This window comes from Cupressus sempervirens, chromosome 11 (genome assembly GCF_028749045.1).
Source record: "Cupressus sempervirens isolate cs-2001-9-10 chromosome 11, ASM2874904v1, whole genome shotgun sequence".
In the NCBI taxonomy this organism is placed as follows: domain Eukaryota; kingdom Viridiplantae; phylum Streptophyta; class Pinopsida; order Cupressales; family Cupressaceae; genus Cupressus; species Cupressus sempervirens.
This window is the reverse complement of record NC_143128.1, coordinates 298,663,908-298,686,166: the sequence shown is the minus strand read 5'-3', so window position 1 is coordinate 298,686,166 and position 22,259 is coordinate 298,663,908.

The following is a 22,259-nucleotide window of genomic DNA, read 5'->3' as shown; positions in this document are numbered from 1 at the left end:
TTAGGTGCAAAGTAGATGTAATTAGTCTTTTGTTTTGCCTAAAACCTTTTGCATCATATTGTAATGAAATCTCATGTTGAAATAAGTTTTCTCTAGCATTTTAATTATCACAAGACCACGGAGAAATAAATTTATTTGTTATTAGAGAAATAATTCTAGACCCAAATAATTATAAAGATATAATATTATAACAAGAGTACCTAAATTTATTATTTAAATTCTAATTTCTAATTATATTAGAACTACTACAACAACATACTCTTTCATTTTAACAACAAAAAGAACTAAGTTTTGGAAATTTTTTGGGGGTCAGTTACAAAAATTGAAGTTGGTGGGGGGTGGGGGGGCGGGGGGAGAGGGATATGGTTATGAATTTTGGGAAGGGCACTGAGCATTGGAGGTAACACAAAGTAGGAAGGAGGCTGGTAAATTGGGAAAAGAAGGGCAAACAATCTTGGAAGCAAGCACAAAATCTTGGAAGAAGGGTAAATGGTGAGATTGTAAGTGGGAGGGGAATGAAAGTGGTAAAAGTACTGAGTGATGGTGAAGGAGATAGCAAGGAAAATTTGGTGGTGGACATAAAAAAGAGAGGAATTGAGAAAAGTATGGATAGCAGGTGGAGAGATGCAATCATCCATCCCAAACATCATCCCCAACATCCTCTGCTCAAGCTAAGGATTTCTGAGGACATTATCTGCAGTTTATGCAGTACTAAAGTATGGGTAGGATATCAATGTAATGTATGCAAAAAATATGCAATATGTTTGCAGTGTGCAAGATGAGAGGTAAGAGATGACATATATTGTGTATGATCTATCTAAACTACTAATTATCTCTTGAGTTCCAGTTGAGCGTTTCTAGAATTTATTTATATATTCTATCTCAATTTGAAAAATCCCTGGTTATATTAGTTTTAAATTAATTTTTTTATACTTAATAAAAATTAAAATATTATTTATATATTTCTAAAATAATCTAAGAACTTAGTTTTCCACTTTTACAAATAGAAAAAATTGAACCAATTACAAGGAATTTACAGTAGGAAAAAAAAAAGGCATCCTTTTATATATTGATTCATGTAAAGTTAGATGTATAAATATGCAGACAAATCTTTTTATATATCGATTCATGTAAAGTTAGATGTATAAATATGGAGACAATTTGAAATTACTTTTATTGATATTTGAAATTGCTTTAAGAGTTGGAATAAACAATGTCACTTTGGATGAAGAATTTTATCCATGTAAGAAAGATATTAAAGCTATTTTTATCTGATGCGAGATTTTAGAATCTCTAAAATGACAGTGTTAATCTCTTTTTTTAATATAATAATAGAAGAAAAAGCATTGAAATATTTAACCCTAAAGAATAGCTATAGAATCCTAAATAATTATTGTAACCTTTTACAATGCCATAGAAATTAGCTTTTTTATCTCTACAAAATTTGAGATGAATCTCCTAGTAAATTAACTTGACCAAACAAAGGTTGTATTGCCTTTAGTGTTTTTGGAATGAGAATCTTGTCAATTGTTTCTACTTTCATGCTTTATTTATATACCATTCTTTAAATTAGTGTTCAAGAACCTTACCTTTTGTCAAATCAAATGTGCATTCTTTAAGATTTAAAAAATTCTAAATTATTATGGTTTGTCAAAAAAACTTTTCTAATTTATGGTAATATTAAATATCTTTTTTCCTTTTGGAGTAGTTTTCAAATAAATTTGATATAGTACTATTATGGTATCAATAAATTGTGTAAATACGACATCTATATACCTCTAAAAAATGCAACAAATGCATTTTTAAAACCAAATGCAATTGTTAGATCCACATATCTTACACAAGGATTAGTAGAGATAGTCCTGTATTATATAGACTCATCTTTCACTTGGTTATAGTGTGAGGATACATTGATCATGTATAACAACTCACATCCAATTATATTTTGTAATATAGCTTCTAGGTTTGTCAATGGATAATTGTTCTTTAAATAGAGGACACCCTCAAATTCCTAAATTCTAGACATAATCTAATGTCTCAATTTTTTTTCTTATAGGCATGAAATTCAAGTTCCAAGTTGACTAATAGGCTTGTTAATAACTCCATCTTTGAGATTTGTGAATTCCTTGAGTTTAGGTGCAAAGTAGATGTAACTGGTTTTTTGTTTTGCCTAAAATCTTTTGCATCATATTGTAATGAAATCTCATGTTGAAATAAGTTTTCTCTAGCATTTTAATTATCATAAAACCATAGAGAAATGAATTTATTTGTTGTTAGAGAAATAATTCTAAACCCAAATAATTATAGAGATATAATATTATAACAAGAGTACCTAGATTTATTATTTAAATTCTAATTTCTAATTCTATTAGAACTACTACAACAACATACTCTTTCATTTTATCAACAAAAGATCTAAGTTTTGGAATTTTTTAGGGGGCCGATTACAAAAATTGAAGTTGGGGCGGGGTGGGGTGTGGTCCTCCACAAAAATATGGTTATGAATTTTGGGAAGGGCACTGAGCATTAGAGGCAACACATAGTAGGAAGGGGGCATGAAGGGGGCTGGTAAATTGGAAAAAGAAGGGCAGACAATCTTGGAAGCAAGCACAAAACCCTAGGTTCCCATTTTTGGCCTTTTTTCCATTAATTGTTATGCTCAATATACAATTCCTATTACTAGCATACCTATAATCTATGTGCTTATTATCCATATGTGGAGTAAATAAATTATCAGTGCATGATAAGACTCATTTGCAATTGCATAGTAGAAACACTTAAAAATGTAATGTTGTTGTGTCCAAGATTTTGCATTAACTGTGCGATGTATAGATATCCTCCTATCATTGTAAGGTACAACTAGTTCTCAGAGTTTTCACTTTGTGGCATGATAGCACCTTGAGATGTATTGGAAAATATAATATCTAGCATAAAGTTATCCTTGTGTGTAACAATCATTGTTAACTCATATCGGATATCCTTTTATCAAGTCTAGTGGTCATTTGTCTCTTATCTTCTTTAGCTTTCTTTTTTAGTTCAATCACTTCACATAGTTTTACTAATTGAATTTCATGCTCTCTTTTTAATCCTTTAACCTCTTCATTCAATATATTGTTTCTCTCTAATAAGTCTTCTATTAGTGCATCACTTCCACTGGAACTTCCATTGCAAGTAGTCCTTCAATGTCTTCTTCTTGATATAGTGTGTCATTCTACTAAATAGACATCTCTTTCCTTCTCTTCAAGGATTTCTTCAATTCCTCTCTTGCTATCTCAAGTTGTAGTACAATTTGTATGCGAAGCTTTTTATTCTCAATGGTCTTACCTAACTTATAGGCCTCCATCTCCAAGATCTTAACTCTCAAGTGGTTAGATTCTTCTAAGAGAATTGAGCTCTAATACCAATTTTTGGAAGTCTACTGAGAAATTAAGATATTGAAGTCGGGGGGCGAGGGTGGTGAATCAGGATCTATAAAACTTTTTTTCTTTAAATAAGAATCAAACTAATCACCACTAAACCTTAACTCAACAATATCATAGATCGCATAAACAAGTATTGTACAATGATATGTTAGATCTAATTGATTCATCACAATGATAATTTTGAAAGAAAATCATAAACACATAACACAAAAGATTTTGTTATCCAGAAACCCTCCAAGGTGAAGGTAAAACTGGGGTGGGGATGACACCCACAAACCTTCACGACTACATCAAAAAGTATGCTTGTTAAGGCTATAATGTTTGATCACTTATGGTGATCTACCCTATGTGGGGTCTTCCTTGCTAAGAGCTTACAAGACTTATTCAATCTACCTTGATTAAAGGGTTTAAATTTATGACAAAGTAAGTACTCTGTTAGAAGATTTACATAGGCCTATTAGGACCACTATGTTAAGATATTTACCCCGATTCACTTGCTAGAATGTATTAGTACACAATCCTTTAGTTAACACTATGATGCTAGATTATAGATCTCCTCTTTCCAATTCTTGCTCCTTTCTTTAATTTGATAAAATTTGTTCTATACTTGGCTACTAGGTCGCTATGCCTGGTCTTTTCTTCCAATATCCAAGCATAGCCTCTTTCACACACATCCTTCTATCCTTTGCTCAATCATTCATACTAGTTTAGGCTTTGGATTCTCCTTAAATAAATAACTAGTGAAGCTTCTAGATCAAGATCAATGATCTATATTAGGCAAGATCCTACAACACATCAATAAATTGTGAGCCTCTCATTAAGGAGGTCATGGGTTCAAATCTATTCAAAATTAACACATAATAATAATAATTAATCTTAACAATAATAATAAATGAATAATAAATCATCTAGACTTCGACCGATTTCCTATTAAAAAAAGATCAAAGATCTAGATATTCAAAACTTTTTCCGTTTCTATATTCCCTTTTTTTGATTGGTTTCCTATCTTGCCTAGGGATCAATGATCAAAATAAAGCATGTAATCATCTTCTTGAATTACTCCTTAGTCATTAAAAAATGCATAGAAGCCATCTTAAGTGGTTTACATAAGTGAATTTGCCATTCCAAACACATATAAAGAAACTAGTTTACTTAGCACAAGAACACCCTGATGTTTGTTCATAACTATTATTCATTTGTTGTCACTTGTTATTCACATTGCTTGACATAAATTGACTTCTAGGCATACACTGTCACTCGGTATATGATGGAGTACTTGGCGACCGCCAATTTTCTTGGAAGTAACTATTGCTCTGTCCATTCATGGTATTTACACAAATTAAATACATTGCTCAACCTTAGTAGAATAACTCAGTCCTAGTGATGACCGACCAACCTTGCCTTAGATATTACTAAATGTTTGAAACTAATTGACAACATAACATGGAGATCAACACTTTGGAGTAGGCCACTCAAGGATAGGCTTCACTTTCTAATGGTCCATTTTCAGACCTTCTGTTAATACTACAAATCCCAAGTACACTGACTCATTCACAAAATTGCTCTTCTTTAAATTTATCAGCAACTTTTCCTCCCTCAACCTTTCAAACACCTTATGAATGTGCATCAAATGCTCCTCCAATACCTTAATAAATATCAAAATATCATCTAGGTAAACACTGATAAACTTACCAAGAAACTCATTCAGTAACTCATTTGTGAGCCTCATTAAAGTACTCAATGCATTGGTTAGCCCAACAGGCACGACTAACCACTCGTACAATCCCTCTATTGTCCAGGGTAAAATTTAAGAAAGTCGCCTCCAAAAATAGATATAAAATATTGGTGAATATTTCATTATTTAAAAAAAATAAAATTATTTCTATTGGTGAATCTCTCAATTTTTTTTTTCTAAATATGATTAATATTGGCAATTATTTTCGAATCATAATTCTTTTGTATAAAATATTGACGAATCTCAATAATAATAGGAAGTGAATTACTCACCATGGAATATTACAAATCAAAATTTAACATTTCTTTTACCTCGTGGAATATTATGAGGATCATTACATATACTTTAAATCAATAGTGAAAACTAAATATTGGTGATATATCCCTAAAGTAACTAATAATTATGATAATTATTGGTCAATTAAATATAATTTCTCCAATAATATATTATATTTAGGTGACTCAAATCTAATCATGTAACGCATATTGTGGCTAATATTTGAGTTTAAATCTTTCAATAAAATTAATTATTGAGCGATTTTAAATATTCTAGAACTAAATTTTACAAAACTATGGCAATTTAGGTTGTATCAAATCTTAAATTATTAACCAAATTACGAGCCAAAAATTTCTAAAATTATCCAATTTGCGAATATTAGCCACTAAAATATACCTTGCTCTTGTCTTGAAGGAAATATTCCACTCATCTCCCTCTCTGATGTGATTCTGATGGTACCCACTCTTCAGATCTATCTTTGTGAAATACACAACTCCACTCAAATAGTCCATAATATTATCCATCATTGGCAATGCAAATTATACTTGATCGTGATCCTGTTGATAGCTTGATAAACTATACCCATCCTATATTCTCCATTCTTCCTAGGTGTCAATGTCTATTTAACTCTTCACTTTATATTGGTGTCATTTGGTGCACTACCTTATTTGGCAAATTGGCTCCTAAAATCAAGTCCTCTAGTGACTAATCTTCTACATTAGGGGTATTCCATTCGGTACATTATTTGACACAATATCAGAAATTTCTTCCAATAAATCTACAACTTTTGCATGTACCTCCTCTACTTCTTTACCATCTTTTGGGATTATACAAAAATACATATGCTCATGCCTCATATCCTTGAGAAACTCTTTTCTATCAACAAAACATATTCTAGTAGCACTACATACATTTTCTTCTTTCTCCTTCAATAGCTTCAACTTATGTTTTACTCCATCCGTAGGTATCTTTACACACATCATGTACAATATGCCCATCAAACTGCCATGACCTACCCAACAACATATAACATATGTCCATAGGTATGATATCACACAACACCTCATCCTAGTAGCTCCCAATTTTGAATTTCACTATGCATTGGTCATTGACCATGACCTTGTGGTCATCCTGCACCCATGCAATACAATATGGATGCGAGTGCTTCTGCCTCTTCAAATTTAATTTCATGACCATCTTTTCCGATACCAAATTGTTAGTGTTTCCACCATCAATAATCACATCACAACACTTTTCTTCTCATTTGCACCTTGTGCAAAACAAACTCCTCCTTTAACCAAGTTCATTCTCACCACTTAGAAATACTCTTTTGTTAACGATGACTTCTCCTCTTTCATCATCTTCAAAATGTGATGATTTGGCATCTTCATCAACATGTAGGGTATGTGTAGGATCATGGTGTACCAAAAAGTGGTGATGTGAAAAAAGTGGAGTTTGAAAATGTCTAAAAGCATTTCAAAATTTGCTTTGACTTTTTCCCACCCATCCTAATACCAAGGCAAAAAGGTTGGGCCAAACCTTACCAAGTATCCGATCCATTATTAGGTACCTGATATCATATCGGGTATCATGTATCAGATATGAGATTAGATACTCAAGACTTGCAACTAGGAATTAGAAAAAAACCAAAAGCAAATAAGGCATTTGTGACCACAACTTGTTTGTATTGCCTCTATTTCAGGTATCGGATATAGGAATGGGTACACGATATATGCATCAATTATTTTGTATTTTTTAGTGATTTTGAATGGATTTTAATATAAATTAAGTATTTTTAAATAAAAATTGTTAAAAATTAGTTTTTTTTAATAGAAGCAATTTAATAGGTATGGCTAACCTGAATGTTGACATTGAACCATGAAATAAAGTTCCTAAAAACCCTCTACAAAATGATCCAATTTCCCCTTAAAACCGTCCACCAAACAATCTCCTACCCCTTCAAAACCCTCCTCGAATTAAAGATTTGATAGAAGAAAATCTGACCAAATTGAGGGATTTGAAAACCACATATAACACTATACCTATATTTGCTCCCATGTTATCCACGTTAAAAACCACAATGGATAATATTCAAACACTTACCGATGAACAAAATGCTCCTTTTCATTGGTGTGAGGAAATAAATGCCAAGTTTGATGATAGGTTGGACTATGATGAGGTTGTGGCCCTAAACATAACTAAAGGTGACATGGTTAACCTTTTTGTGGACCCAAAAAGCAGTATAATAGTAGACTACAAAAACCCCAAATTATCAATTATATTAAATGGTGCACGAATGTGGCTATGCGCGTGAACTTTTGGGATCTTTGGTGGATGGTTTTTGACAAATCTCCACACGACAATTTAGAGGTGTCATTCTATTTCATAAAAAAATGTATGCCAATTTGTGTTGGGCCTCAAGGTGCACTACTGGAGCATGAGGCTCAACATGGGTGTAGGAGGAGGAGCTCCTCAGGATAGACCATTTGCCCAGCGAAAGAAAGCTAACACTTTTGTCCCCCCTACTAATGTTTGCCCCCTTCCTCCAATGCAACATCTTAATATCATTACAGAGGCTAGCTCTTAGACTATTAGAGCCATCCATAGATTGAGTAGCCCATTGATATCTTAGGCTAGGTCAATGTTGCCTCCCTATGTTGATGATACTGGCATGAGTTCATCATCAGCGAGCTCATCACATGTTTGTGTGCCCTGTGCTTGCATAACATGCAAGAATATTTTTCTGGGTCCCATAGGTGATCTTTTTGAGTATCAATTTGTATTTGAGAAGGATGATACACCAAACATGCCTACAAAGACTACACACCTTGACGCGAGATAGGAGGGGCATACAAAGGCATGAGACCCTTCTGTGTCGGTACGTCTATACATTTTTTTGTTACAACATATGTGATTTAAATTTAATCTTTATAATAGAGTAATTTTCACCCATACTAACTTATACATGTATGTGATCTTCATTCATGTTTAGTTGATGACTGAGGAGGAGCTCAAATAGGTTGATGATGTCACCCTCTAAACTATTTCATTTGGCCTTGAGACATCTATGATACATTATGTTGTGTTCTCATTGTTTTCCTATTTGATATTAGAACATATATGGTTTCTAATCTTTCTTTTCCCTTGCAAATATCACCTGTTAGTGGGGGGCAGAGTGCGGGGGGTAAGGCATAACCCTTTGACAAGGGAAAGGTAATTAGGTTTGTTTAAAGTGATAAAATATATATTCATTCTTGTAAAATACTTGTGCTGATGAAATTTAATTATATTCTTTATTATATAGGGCGTGGCTATTAGTGGTGAGTCTAGGTAGATTCGACATCACAAACCCTCTGACATTTCCATTCATAGTGAGAGCCCCATCACATATATAAGTATCATTTATCTATTAGTTTTCTTATTTTCATAAAAAAAATTCAAAATTAATTTCCACGATATTAACAACTAGGCTTTTGTATCTCATAGGAAACACCTAGTGCACAGGAGACTGGATGTCAAAGTTTTGTATCTTTTCTCACACATCCATTATATCTAGAGGAGTCGTTGAAAGAGGTAAGTTATAGTTTGAATTCTTGATTATATGTTATAAATTTAGTATGATATGAATTATAATATTATAGTTTAAGTTGTAGATCCATCTGACAAATATACTTGAACATATACAAAGCCACAACCAACCAGGTTCCAAAAATCTTGACATATGAGAGGACTCTTGACCGATGTAAGAGGTCGATGAGAGACGTATTTATGATGAAAGTTTAAAACTATAAATCTTCATTAAAATAAGATCATTATGCATTTGAGTAATTCAATGTTCAATGTTAGATTCATAGAATCATATAAATTTAGTAGTCTAACATTGGGTTTTCCTTTTTTGTTTATGTAGGAGGCATCTGATCTACCAAGTTTAGTGAAGAGGCTACATTTTGATCATTCACCAACAACATAGGATAGTATAGTTGTCATAGGATGTGTCATGAGACATTTTGAGATGGCATATGCCATATTGTATAAAGAAACATTGATATTATACACATTTTGATGGCATGATCAGCCACATTTTGTATATGGATCTATCTATTTTGATATATATTTGTGTAATTTGTCTATGGATACATGAACTTTGATATATATTTTCATAATTTGTCTATGGATACACGTATTTTGATATATTATTTTGTCATTTATGTGCACAAGGATATACATATTAATTTAGTATAGTATTCTTCAATTTATTGTGGGTCATGTATAATTTTCATGTTTATGGAATATCATTCATTTTGATCATGTATGTTATATTCGATTCAAATGCAATAATTTTTGAAGAACATTTTAACAACTTTTATTATCAAATTTTGATACAATGTTTAATTTGGAATTATATCATGTATATGTTTAATTTGAAATGATCTTTGCAATCCCTTTAGATATCTACAATTAGCCAAATCCATGGCCAATTTGGTCTTAGGAGCCCATATTTGGTCTTACGAGACATTTTAGTATGTATTGATCACAAACATTATTGGGGCTCTCTAGTCAAAATAGGGGTGTCACTAGGTGTCACTAGGTTATTGGGTGACTACACCAAGATGGTGTACAAAAAGGGGGATATAAGTGGACACCTTTTTTTTGAAATCAGGTAAACTTGAACTTGGACAAGACATTTGAGGGTCAACCACTAAAAATGACAAGATGTGTAAAACATATAAATTGTAGTACTCTGAATCTACTTTCTAAACTACTATAGTTTTTACAAAATAGAAAAAATAGTTCTTGATTTTTTTTAGAAAACATAACATAACTATTTTTGTGTGTAGCACAAAAGACGAAGTTATATTTAGTATCTTCCATATCCCTTTGGTTGGATGATAGTTAAGAGTCATATCTAGAAGTTGTATATTTTTTTGTAATTTTATGATGATTTTTTCTAAAATTATGAATTATTGAACTGACTACATCTTGAGATTTTGGTACCTATTTGTGTGTTGAGCATAACTTGCATCAAAATAATCGAAATTGAAAACATTTTTAAAAAAAGTGTATAGAATCAAGTGTAGAACAGTAATATATAATTTATTTTGAATTTTGTTAATAATATAAAACATTATTAAAAAATGGTAGATATATGTCTGTGAGGAATGTCAAGGCATTGGTAAAAGTAATTAAAGTTTACAATGTTAATGTTGTCCAAAAAAAAAACTTTATATGGTTAGAAAGCTAAGAAGATGTGTAAGATTACGGTGGTGATTTTAGAGATATCCACTTCACCATTAGAAAACCTAATGAAGGCAAAGATGAAAATTCATCTTAGAAGATGAAAAATGTCTAAAGGAAAAAAAAATGGAGGGAAAAGTCTCCTAATCCTTTGGGTTATTTTCCTAGGCTATCACCAAGCCACAATTTGATCAAATTTTTGGGATTCAAATAACTTGATTGTGTTACAAAAATATAAAATGCATTTAGAAACTAATTAGGTATTGCAAAACCCGATCGGGTTCTACAAAACTCGATCAAGTTTTATATTACCACTTCACAAGGTTAGATTAAGGGAGGGACTAAGGGAGAGAGAGAGAGAGAGATCAGGTTATGTATTCTAATAAAAAAGTGTCTATCATATCTCCCAATCCTTGTCTCCATCCCATCCTCTCTCTACATCACTCCCTCTCTCTCATTTTCTCTCTTTATCCCCTTCTCTCTCACTCTTATATCGTATCCCCTTAGCTCCCCCTCGATCTCTCTCTCCCCCATCCCCCCTCCCTCTTTCTCCTATCTCCTTCTCTTTCTCTCTCTCTCTCTCTCTCACTCACTCTTTCTATCCTTTCCCCAAATCTCTCTCCCCCCTCCCTATTCATATCTCTCTCTCTCTCTCTCTCTCTCTCTCTCTCTCACACACACACACACACACACACACACACACACACACAAAGACAAACACACATTCATATCCCCTCTCTCATCTCTCAATCTCTCTCTTACACACACACATTCATATCCCCTCTCTCTTCCCTCCTCTCTCTCTCTCTCTTCCTCCCTCTCTCTCTCTCTCATCCTCTCCTCTCTCTCACTTTTTGTATCATATCCTCTATTTCTTCTATCCATCCCATCCTCTCTCTCTCTCTCTCTCTCAATATCTCTTTGTCCTATCCCCCCCTCTCTCTCTCTCTCTCTCTCTCATTCTCTCTTTTTCCTATCCCACCTCTCTTTCTGCTATCCCCTTCTCTCCCTCTCTCATTCTCCCCCCTTCTCTCTCACTCTTTGTATCATATCCCCTAATCTCTCTCTCTCTCTCTCTCTCTCTCATATCCCTTCTCTCTCTTTCTCCTATCCCCTAATCTCCCTCTCTATCTTTATCTATCTCTCTCTCTCTCTCTCTCTCACACACACACACACACACACACACACACACACATCCCCCCCTCTCTCTCTCTCTCTCCTATCCCCTTCTCTCTCACTCATTCTCTCTACCTCTCTCTCTCTTTCTCCTATCCCCTTCTCTCTCACTCATTCTCTCTACCTCTCTCTCATAGTCTTTCTATATCATATCCCTAATCTCTCTCTCTCTCTCTCTCTCTCTCTCTCTCTCTCTCTCTCTCTCTCTCTCTCTCTATCCCCTTCTCTCTCACTCATTCTCTCCACCTCTCTCCCACTCTTTCTATTATATCCCCTAATCTCTCTCTCTCTCTCTCTCTCTCTCTCTCTCTCTCCCCCCCCCCTCCCTCCCTCCCTCTCCCTTTCTCTCTCTCTCTCTCTCACACACACACACACATTCATATCCCCCCTCTCTTTCATCCCCTTATCTCTCTCACTCTTTCTAGCATATCCGAGCTAATTCTTCTATCCATCCCATCCTCTCTCTCTCTCTCTCTCTCTCTCTCTCTCTCTCTCTCTCTCTCTTCTACCCCATCTCTTTCTGCTATCCCCTTCTCTCCCTCTCTCACTCTTTGTATCATACCCCCTAATATCTCTCTCTCTCTCTCTCTCACACACACACACACACACACACATCCCCTCTATCTCTTTCTTCTATCCCCTTCTCTCTCATTCATTCTCTCCAACTCTCTGGAACTCTTTCTATATCATATCCCTAATCTCTCTCTCACATTGTTTCTATCATATCCCCTAATCTCTCTCTCTCCTATCCCCTTCTCTCTCACTCATTCTCTCCTCCTCTCTCTCACTCTTTCTATTATATCCCCTAATCTCTCTCTCTCTCTCTCTCTCTCTCTCTCTCTCTCTCTCTCTCTCTCTCCTATGCCCTTCTCTCCCTCTCTCCCATTCTCTCCATCTCTCTCTCTCACACTCTTTCTATCATCCTCTAATCTTCCATAGTCTTTATCTCTCTCTCTCTCTCATTCCTATCCCATAATCTCTCTCTCTCTCTCTCTCCATCCCTCCTATCCCATATGTTAGAGTAAATAATTAATTTAATAATTATTTATTCTATTTACTTGAGCTTACTTAGGTAAATGCATTTATTTAATATTTTGTATTTAATGCATGTAGTGGTTAGTTGTTGACAACACGAGAGTTTGTTCCCTTCTAGCATGTTCCACCTTTTTGTGGAAGTGTGCTTGGTTGTCAACCTTATCTTCTACCACCTTCCAGCTTGTTCTACAAGCTTCCTTGAGGTCTTTATAAGAGACCTCTCTCTCATTGTACAACATCACTTCTCATTGTAAATACATATTTTCTTATGTTTCAATATCTTGTGGTCTCTCATGTCCGTTTAGGGTTTTTCCCTTGCTCCATGCTCTTCATCTCCTTGGCTTCTCTTTGATAGGTTCTTGCATGCAGGTGATCTTGGGCATCTTTAGAGTTGGCTTTCATCAACTCCTACATGGTATAAGAGCCTTCCTGCTGCTACTTCGTTGAAGGATTTTTGAAGATGTGATTTGAAATCACAAACCCTAGTTTGTTTGTGCATTTTTTCTTCAATTCAGGGGATCACAAATTTTTTTGGAGCACTTTCAGCCCAAATGGACATTGCCATTGGATCCGGAAGGCCGTTTGCAGTCAAGATTCATATAAAGCTTTTCAATTTTGGAGATAGAGCTCTGGGAGGCAAAATTTTTTACTTGGAGGCCTTTTCCATACAGATTGTACAGATCTGTGAGCAAAAAAAATAATTTTTTAAAAAATGGTTGTGTTGCAGTGTGCCGACAGGTGGCCACTCGCGCTCCGCTCACCAACCATCGCAGCCGGCTAAGCCGTCGTTGGGTAGCCCCGGCCCAGTTGCCGCCACCGTGTCGCCTTGAACTCGCTCCCTGCTCAGCTCAGCCAACAAACTTCTCTGTTTTTGTTGCTCTCTAGCCACCTTCTCCCAGTCTCCTCCACCAGCGCCGCTCCCATAGCATAGCATAGTCAGTGCCTGTGACAGCTAACATGTGGCAAGTATGCCATGTGGCACTTTGGCACATGGCCCCTACCACGTCAGCCGCCTGCCACGTCGTGTCCACGTAGCACTACCACATGGCATCTTTTTTTGTGGTGAAGGCCACGTGGCCGTCAATTTTTTTTAGTGAAATGCTGACATTAGCATGACATCATCCTACATCAACACCTTCTTACACCTCTTCTAGGTCCTTTTTGACCTACTCTTGATTTTTTGGCCATAACTTGAGCATACAAAGGTATTTTTTTGATCCGAAAGAAGCGTCAGAAATCTGGTTCCGAGATGGAGACATTAGTGTAGGTATTTTTAGGTTTTGATGCTATTTTATAGCCTATTTTTTTAGTTGATATTTGAAGTCCTTTTTTGACTCCGGCATGCATATCTTTTGCATCCCATGCTTATTTTTTGAAAATTTTATATTTTTGGAAAGCTGGTTCTATGTACTTTCTAGAAATGTGGTCCTTTTCTTGAGTTTTTGGCCCATGCTCTTTGTATCATAGTTTTGGAATTTTTGCTATATGGTGGATATCTTGAGTGTTTTAGGCCCGAGGATCATTTTCCTGGGATGATTTCCTTTGTTTTAGGCTGTACTTTGTTTTGTATCAGCTTGTTTTCAGCTTTGATCATTGTAGCTATCATTTTGAAGCACATTTATGTATCAAACTATGATAAAGTGCCACTCTTGCATTCTGGGGGTCATGAACGTTGTTTTGAGTCAGTTGTACTTGCACTATTTTCATAAAGCACCATGGGGGGGATAGTTGTTTTCTATTTTAGGCATTCTCCCTTTGTCAAGTGAGTGTCCCTTCCACAACATTAGCCCATGCAAAGTCAGTGTGACCGTGTCTTTATAGGTGTTTGTACCTCTTTCCCTCTCTCATCGTTCTTGGTTCGTCTGCAGGAGACTTTGGCCCACCTTCTCAGTTGCCTGTCATCACACCCCATCTGCATTAAGGGGGGGTTATGTTGTTGTTCTAATGCATCCATGGTTCAATGGTTCATTAGTGTGAACTATGTATTCAATGGTTGATCCTATGTACAAGGCGATTGTAGTGGCTAGCTACCTATGCATTTCGGTGAGATGGATCATCTACCATATAGACATGCTCAGTTCGTGCCTTCTCTTCCATGGAGGTTTTTTAGATCAGCAGTTTGGTAGATTTGTGGCTTCTTCATGTTTCAGTGATGCTCTCCATGATCACTCCTTGTTCCTGTTTTAGGGAACATTTCCCTAGTTGGAGGCTTCTTCAGTTCTTCACTAGGTTACCTCTTTTTGGGGGAGGGTTTTTCCCACATGGTTTTCTCTCTTTCCCCATTTATAGAGGTTGCATCTTTTGTTGCATTGTTCATGGGTACCTAACATGGCCTCATTGCCGGGACCCATTCTGCATTTCATCTTAGTTTTGTGAGCTTAAGGCATTTTCCTAAGTTGCACTTAAGGGGGGGTGTTAGAGTAAATAATTAATTTACTAATTATTTATTCTATTTACTTAAGCTTACTTAGGTAAATGCATTTATTTAATATTTTGTATTTAATGCATGTAGTGGTTAGTTGTTGACAACATAGGTGTTTGTTCCCTTCTAGCATGTTCCACCTTTTTGTGGAAGTGTGCTTGGTTGTCAACCTTATCTTCTACCACCTTCTAGCTTGTTCTACAAGCTTCCTTGAGGTCTTTATAAGTGACCTCTCTCTCATTGTAAAACATCACTTCTCATTGTAAATACATATTTTCTTGTGTTTCAATATCTTGTGGTCTCTCATGTCCATTTAGGGTTTTTCCCTTGCTCCATGCTCTTCCTCTCCTTGGCTTCTCTTTGATAGGTTCTCGCATGTAGGTGATCTTGGGCATCTTCAGAGTTGGCTTTCATCAACTCCTACACCATAATCTCTCTCTCTCTCTCTCTCTCTCTCTCTCTCTCTCTCTCACTCACACACACACACACACACTCTCTCTCTCTCTCTCTCTCTCTCCATCTCTTTTGTTCACTCTCCCTCTACATATCCCATTCTATCTCTTTATCATATCCTCACCCTCTCTCTCTCTCTCATTCTATCCATCACTCCCTCCCTCCTTTAATCTACCTTTGTGTAGTAGTAAACCATAACTGATGGGGTTTTATAAAACCTAATTGGGTTATACAAAGCTTGATTGGGTTATTGAAAATTGTAAATAAAACAACATGTCAATGATTATTATGCTATTCTAGTGCAGTTTGGACCAGATTCTACTATTGTCCACATGTATTTGTATACTAGGTATGCAAGTTTAAGTTTCTTTGTGCTTGGAAATGCTAAATTTGATATTTTTTATGTGCCAACATCTTATTTTATGTTAGCATCTTACAATTGAGCATAAATAATCATGTTAGTATCTTATTGTTTATTTTATTCATGTTATTGTTTGTAGGATAATTTGCATCTACAACCATGGGAAAGAACAAGAGAGAAACGATTGAAAAATGAGAGGCAACAAAGGCAAAAACAAGGGAGCATACGAGGAGATTACACGAAGGTACATCATCAAATGCCTCCAATATAAGTGATGAAAATCTACCTATTGATATTGATGTAAAAAATGCATCTAATTTGACAAACAAAAATGTTCAACATACCCCAATTGAAATGATTATGACAAATACACTTACGTCACCTAATACCCTTAATGCGACATCTCAAGTTGAAATGATGAATGCACATGATGTAAGTAATGAAAATATAGAGCATGCACACACATCAACATATCCTAGAATAATTTATAGAAAACAAAAGTTTCTAATTGATATTGATGAAAATATTTTGAGGTCAATGCATGATAAAATGTCAAAAAGAAATTGTAGGAGTATTGTTTGAAAGATTTGGAATAACTATTTTGAAAATTTAAATCAAAGTGGAAGATGCCAACTTGTTTTTGAAATGGTTAAAAATCTAAAATTTAGAGAGACAGTGAGAATTTTGGGGTTAAGAACATCTAAAAATACTAGTGAAAGAACCATTATTAGAAATCTCTTTGATGCATAAAAATCCATTGGTTCAAAAGCATTTACTAAAGATGCTAATATAACTCAATGAGTCCCCACATCAACCATAATGGGAAAGAAAATGGCAAAAAATCATATGGTAAGAAAAACAAGTAAATCATTAAGGATAAGTAGAACAACGTTAGTCAAAGCCTTAGTGAGGCGAAATAAAATTGAGAATTTTAATGAGACATCTTTTTGGTCATTCCAAGGTAGACTCCCACGTAAGGATAAAGTTATTGTTGATGCACTAAGAACATTAATAGGAAATTTTCGGCATAACAACACAAGGGCTTCACCAAACCAAAAAGATGTCAAAAGAAGAATTGGAAAAACAAACCATGAGCCACATACAAAACATTTTTTTGGATTCAACTCAAACACAATTTTATGAAATGTTTCTTCCAAGATTTTCTCAAATTAAAATCAACCAAATGTTTTTTGAGATGATGAAACCATTCTACGTTAAGATAAATCATACATGCACTACATGTTGTTGTAGGGTTCATGTTGAGTTTTCTATGCATTATGAGGTTTATCATTATATATTTTGTACTTTTCATACTAATGAAATATTGCAGGAATGTGGTCTTCAATTACCTCCTAAATCACTGAGAGAATTTATTGCAAGTGTACTATGTAAATCAAATGATGGGTGCAGTTATTATAAGACGAAGTGTTTGAAAGGTTTTTGCCCTCAATGTGGTGGTTTGCAAAAGTTGCATAGATGCCTACATCTAGATAGCACATATGAAATTGGTAAGACACTAGTTTCTCTTGGAAAGTACAAATCAGTTATATATGGTGTTAAAGATGTAAAATAATTAAAGAGGTGTAAATTAGTGAAAAGTGATTTGTGTAGTTGATTTTATGAAATTATTTCAAGAGAAAATAGTTTATGACTACATAGGTCATACACATAGAGCTAGATGGTTAGATGAACAATTCAAGTTGTGTAAGGACACTTTTCCCTTGAGTACAATTGTGTTAGTTGTTGACTTTGCTAAAAACTATACACTAAAACCTCAAAATTAAGTGCAACCAATGTATTACAACTCTATACACGTGTCAATTTTTGTACACAACATTTATTCATGCACATGATATCATAGAGGATGATAGAAAAATATTAAGAGAGTACCACTTCTATATTAGTGATGATCAGACTCATTCATTTGAGTTTGCACAAGGATGTTTTAGAGTTTTCTATGGTAGTTTGAGGGAAAGAGATGAAAGGTACAATCAACACATTATATGGTCAGACAATTACACCACACAATTCAAGAATGCAAGAATGTTCTATTGGTTGAGTAGGATGCATGTGACAAGTGGAGTACAACATTTTTGGAATTTCATTGAGGGAGGACATGGAAAGGGAGAGAATGATGGTGCTAGAGCATGTGTGAAAAGAGCCCTTAGTAGAGAGGGATTAAAGTATGAAGGTGGCAAAATATTAGAAAATGCTAAAATAATTGTCCAATGTTGCAATTCTATGATGGGACTAGGTAATACAAGTAAGTCTATGGTTTCTAGATATTTTTGGTTGATATGTGAACCTAACATTGAGAATTTTCTAGATTGTTGTACACTTACAGGATCAAGTGAGATGCATTCATTTCAAAGTTCAAATGCAACATTACTAGGTATTCATACTAGAAAGATTGCATGCTTTTTCTCTTCATGTATACATAATTTATGGGATGAATGTCAATCAAAAGAGTGGGTTGACCAATGGTATTGTAGACTTTTTTATCTAATTGATTCATACCAACTTCTTACATCACTAGAACTCAGCCAGGTTGAAGCATCAATAGATTTTGAGCATGGATCTAACCTAGTTGAACCAGGTACTAAGTTATTAATTTAATACTGGTTAAAATAGATTACTTTCAATTTTTCCATTTACTTATCCTGCTATATAATGCAGGTCATGTATATACAATTATTGCATATGCGAATAATGATGAAGGAACACATTAGTTTCTATGTCGGTGTATTGAGCCAAAAAAGAAATTGATAGCTATAGTCATTGATGGTGAAGATATTGAGTACCCAATAAGATCCATTGATGTGACAAGCACATGGCTTAGAAGATAGTATATTTTTGTCCCAGGCTACAATGAATATCTATTTAAGTCAATTTTTCATGTATAATGGATTGAAGTATATTTTTTTCTCAAGCTACCATGAATATCTATGTAAGTCAATTTGTCATGTATAATGTATTGAAATTCTAACTTTAAATTGTCTTTACAATTAAATGTAGGTACCCTATCAAGAAATCTACCACGTGGTTATTTGAGGATCTTGAGACATATAAACATATTCTTCATTACTCTAACCTTATTGTTGCAACAAATATTCAATTGATATCGTATTGTGGCAGGCCTCTTAAAGAGAAATTGTGGAGAGTATGTGAATTTGATCACAAGGCAATACTTGAGACAATAATAGTTAGGGTTGACCTAGAAGGTTCCCTTGATTGATTGTGTCCTATATAGCTAAATCATTCTACATATGGTAGAATAATTTTAAAATTTTTGTATATATGTTATGCGAAATGTTGCAACTTCACAATAATGTGCATTTGTAGATGCCAAATTTTGTATATAAAAAAGAGAAGACATGTAACATGTGCATCTTTGTATGCCATATTTTTGTATAAAAATCCAATAAGAGATGTCACATGTGCATATTTAGATGCCAAATTTTGTATATAAAAAAGAGAAAACATATAACATGTGCATATTTGTATGCCATCTTTTGTATAAAAATCCAATAAAAGATGTAATACATGCATATTTAGATGCCAAATTTTGTATATAAAGAAGAGAAAACATGTAACATGTGCATATTTGTATGACATATAATCATTTTTTGTGGGCTTGATGACATCCTTAAAAAAAATAATTATCTTCAACTTATATGGATTTAGTTAAGATTCCTAAGATGTATTATGTAACCTAATACCTTAGTTTCCCATCCCTAACAACTTTTAACCTATTCAACACCTTTTGGCTCATTGAGCAACTTTTTACAAACTTAGGACCTAATCAACAATTTTGGCTTTTCTTAGCAATCCATGGCTTCTCTATTCGCCCCAGTTGGTCAAGTTTAGAATAAGACCAACCTTATTTCAGCCACAACATCCCTCCGATAGTATCAACCACATTGAATAGAAGCATCCATAAGGGTCTCTAAGCACCATTGAGGTGCAATATTTGATCAGGCATTTCTCTGAGCTTGTGAAAGGTATTGATGAACTGTTAGGTGCTACAAGATTGTGTTATCTAGGCCTAAAAAAATCTATCTCAATTTTTAGAGGTTTGACTTTTTTTGGATTTGACATCCATAGCTTGCCTATTGCCAAAAGTTGTAATGTTACTCAGTTAAATGAGCAAGCTTATGTATAATTCAAACCGTTGGTCCTAGGATTGAATCCTCTACTCTGTTAGCTCTAGTTGGTTGAGTTTAGGCTAGGACCAACCTCATTTCATCCACAACATCCCTCTGGTGGTATCGACCACACTGAATGGAAGCATCCCTAAGGGTCTCTAAGCACCATGGCGTTGTGATCTTTGATTAGGCATTTCTTTGAGCTTCTGCAAGGTATTGAATAACTATTAAGTGCTACAAGATTACATTATCTAGGACTAAAACAACCTATCTCAATTTTTAGAGATTCAACTTTGTTTGAATTTGGGATCCGTATCTCACTTATTGCCAAAAGTTGCAATATTACTTAGTTAAAATGAGCAAGGTTGTGTATATTTCAAACCATTGGTCCTAGGATCAAATTGTCTACTTCATTAGCTTTGGTTGGTTGGATTTAGCCTAGGACCAACCTCATTTCAGACACAATGTCCCTCCAATGGTATTGACCACACTGAATGGAAGTGTCCCTAAGGGTGTCTAAGCACCATTTGGCTGTGATCTTTGATCAGACATTTCTTTGAGCTTGTGCAAGGTATTGAAGAACTATCAAGTGCTACAAGATCATATTATCTAGGCCTACAACAACCTATCTTAGTTTTTAGAGATTCAACTTTTTTTATATTTGGCATCCGTATCTTGCTTATTGCCAAAAGTTACAATGTTGCACAGTTAAAATGAGCAAGGTTGTGTATATTTCAAACCATTGGTCCTAGGATCGAATATGCTCTATTAACTCTAGTTGGTTGAGTTTAGCCTAGGACCAACCTCATTTCAACCACAACATCCCTCTGACGGTATCAACCACTTTGAATGAAAGCATCCCTAAGGATCTCTAAGCACCATCGGGCTGTGATCTTTGACACAAATACAAAAGTCATGACATATTTTTACTTTTCATGTCTTATTACATCAAAATAAGTGACATATAATTACATATTATAATGAATTTGATAAACATGTTAAATTTTTTGTATAAAATAATGAATGTTCATGTGTTTGATTAATTGCAAGAAAGTAAGCTAGAATACAAGTTTGTATGCACACACATTGAACAAGTTGGATGGAAATCCAAGTTTAATGTATACCAAAATGAACTATACATTGTTATATCAATCATATAGTTACAAAAAGATGTTATGTCTCATTGGTACAATACAAAAGTTGAATACTTGACCAATTTCAAATGTGTACAATAGAGATCTCGAATGTGCACAATATAAATACCAAATATGTATAATACAAAAAGTTGAATACTTGAAAAATGTTGAATGTGTACAATATAAATATCGAATGTGCAGAATACAAATATAAAATATATACAATACAAAAGTCATATATATTTCAATGTCATGCGATGACCACAACTACATATGTATATCACTATCAATATCTATGACTATGTAGAATCATCAAAATTGAGCCCCTTTGATGTAGTTTGTGGCTTGCTAAGTGTTTGCAGAAGAAAAATTAAAATAAACTATCAAATATCTTATCTATAATTAATATGATAATAACTAGAAGTTGGGTTCTAAATTGTGGATAGTTAAGCTATTTATTACCTCATCCCTTTGTCCCACAATTGGACTGAATGATAGCAGTAATGGGCTCCTTCATCGATGTGTGAGACTCCTCACAAAATGATGAGGTAGAGTGACCATGGGAGACACAACTACTGATGAATCAATGTTCACAGGGGTACAACCTATATGATAAGTGATAAAATGTTAGCATTATAGAGTGGCATAGGGATTACAAATGGAGTAAAAAAACAAAAAACATACTACAACCTAAGCTAGATCTCTCATGCTAGCAGGAGGTACAAGCACCGATGAATCAATGCTGGTATAAGACACAACCTATTTGATAAGAGATAAAATGTTAGCATTATAGAGTGGCATTAGGGATTACAAATAGAGTAAAAAAAAAAATCTACTGCATCCTAAGCTAGACCTCCCATGCT